Source organism: Scylla paramamosain, chromosome 40 (assembly GCF_035594125.1).
Source record: "Scylla paramamosain isolate STU-SP2022 chromosome 40, ASM3559412v1, whole genome shotgun sequence".
Classification (NCBI taxonomy): Eukaryota; Metazoa; Arthropoda; class Malacostraca; order Decapoda; family Portunidae; genus Scylla; species Scylla paramamosain.
In genome coordinates this window covers 2,002,501-2,005,000 of record NC_087190.1, presented here as the reverse complement: position 1 = coordinate 2,005,000, position 2,500 = coordinate 2,002,501, and positions in this window count along the sequence as shown.

Here is a 2,500-nt window from a genome sequence, read left to right as displayed (position 1 = left end):
AGAGAGAGAGAGAGAGAGAGAGAGAGAGAGAGAGAGAGAATCTTTAACCTTCCAACCTCTCACATTCTATTCTCTCTCTCTTTTTAGATGGCCTCTCTTTAATATCCCTCACTTTTTTTTCTCTCTCTCTCTCTCTCTCTCTTTTTCTCTCCCTCACTCTTTCCCTACATTTTTTTCTCTCCTGCTTTCTTTCTCTCTCTATCATTTTTATCCTTCTTTCTTTTTAACTTCTTCTTCTTTCCTTTCCAATTTCAATATCTGATTACTTTCTCACCATCTTTATCCTCTCTTTATTACGAATAGGAGAAGAGGAAAGGAAAGAGAAAAAGGAAGAAGAAAAGAGAGAAGAATATAAAAGAAAAAAATAAATACAGGGAAGAAGAGTTGAAAGAAAGGAAGGAAAGAAGGAAGGAGGAAGAGAAAGATGAAGAATGTGAGAGAGGAAGAGAAGGAGAGAGAGAGAGAGGGGTGAGGAAGAGAAAGGGAGGGGATGGATGAGAAGAGATGAAATGGAGAGAAAGTAATTATGAGGAAAGGAGGAGGAGGAGGATGGAAGAAAGAATATGGGGTATGGGGAGGAGGAGGAGGAGGAGGAGGAGGAGGAAGAATAGCTCAGGATTTGAAGCTAATTATTATTAAATCGAGTGGAAAGAGAGAGAGAGAGAGAGAGAGAGAGAGAGAGAGAGAGAGAGAGAGAGAGAGAGAGAGAGAGAGAGAGAGAGAGAGAGAGAAATTCACTCACTCACTCACTCACGCACACACAAGGCTTTAAAAAGAATACAAACACACACACACACACACACACACACACACACACACACACACACAAAGAGAAAGAGGGAGAGAGAAAGGGAGAGAAAGATGAATGGGACGGAAGATTGAGGAAGGGAGAGAGAGAGAGAGAGAGAGAGAGAGAGAGAGAGAGAGAGAGAGAGAGAGAGAGAGAGAGAGAGAGAGAGAGAGAGAGAGGGAAGCAATGGGTAAGAGTAAACTAGTAGATTAATTTATGATTCATCCTTCTCTCACTCGATGCCGGAAAATAAAGTAAAAATTAGACAGAAAATTCCAGGTTTTAATTTTGTTTTGGGGACGAAGGAACACAAAGGAAGACCAAATATCAGTAGAAGCAGCAGCAGCATACCCGTTGGCCCTTAGGAGTCTTCCGATAAACAGATAAATAGTAAAAGAGGAAGAGGAGGAAGAGGAGGAAAGGATAACAAAGACGAAGACAAGAAGAGAAAAAGGAGAAGGAGGAGGAGGAGAGAGGAAAAAAGAAATAGATAATTGGATGGTGAAAAAAAATCGAGTATAGTAAAAGAGAAGGAGGAAGAAGAAGATGATGAAGAAGGTAAGAAGTAAATCAAAAGAAGGAGAAGGAGGAGAATGAAAATAAAAAAGATGATAGGAAAGTAAATGAGAAGAAAGTAAAGGAGGAGAAGGAAGAAGAAAAACACGAAGACGAGAACGAAGAAGAGGAAGAGGAGAAAGAAGAGGAGCAAGAAGAGAAAAACAAAAAGACGATACGAAAGCAAAAAAAAAAAAAAAATGCGGGAAAGTGGAATAAGAAATGAAGAGAAGGAAGATGAAGACGAACAAGAAGCGAAAGAGGATGAAGAGGAAGAGGAAGAAATAAGGAGGAGGAGGAGGAGGAAGAAGAAAAAGATGATATTAGCAAGATTACACATAAGCACTTGCAAGACGAAGGAGGAATGATGGACAGATTGCAATAAAGTAAGGAAGAAAGGAGATCTGAAGGATGGAGGGAGAACGAGAAAAAATGCAATAAACGAGGAATAAGCGAAAAACAGCGATAACAAATGTAAAGAGGGGAATGTAAGAAGAAAATCTCATGAGAGAGAGAGAGAGAGAGAGAGAGAGAGAGAGAGAGAGAGAGAGAGATTAATATACATTCATACACGGAACAAACATTTTAGATAGACAGACAGACAGACGGACGGAGAGGCAGGCGGAAAGAGAAGCAATGAAATATAGATAAATGAAGGAATAACGAAAGAGAAAAAAAAAGAGAGACTGACAGACAGACACGAGGGTTTCAAGTGAGGTTGACAGACGGAAAAACAAACAAATAAACAAACAAACAAGAGGAAGAGGAAGATTTTTAACCCCAAACATTTTTTTCTTTCGTTTAAATTATTATTTTTCTTCTAAGATGAAAAATATAAATCAAAGAAAATAATGTAACTTAATTTTCTGCTTTTCTTAACATTCTGACCACCAAATTAGGATCTCATAGAAAACGGGGAAATACGAAACATACGACGAAAATGAACACTGACAGATTTCCCGTTTTCTTTTTTTATGAATTTGGGAATGTGGGGGGACTCTTTCCTTTCTGAGACTAAATGATCATCTATTCACGGCTTCTCTCTGCACCTTGGGGAAATTATATATGGAAACGTGAGCCTTTGGTCCATAAAGTGAGGCTGTTAGCGTGTGTATGGCGGCGGTGGCGGTGGTGGTGGTGGTGGTGGTGGCGGTG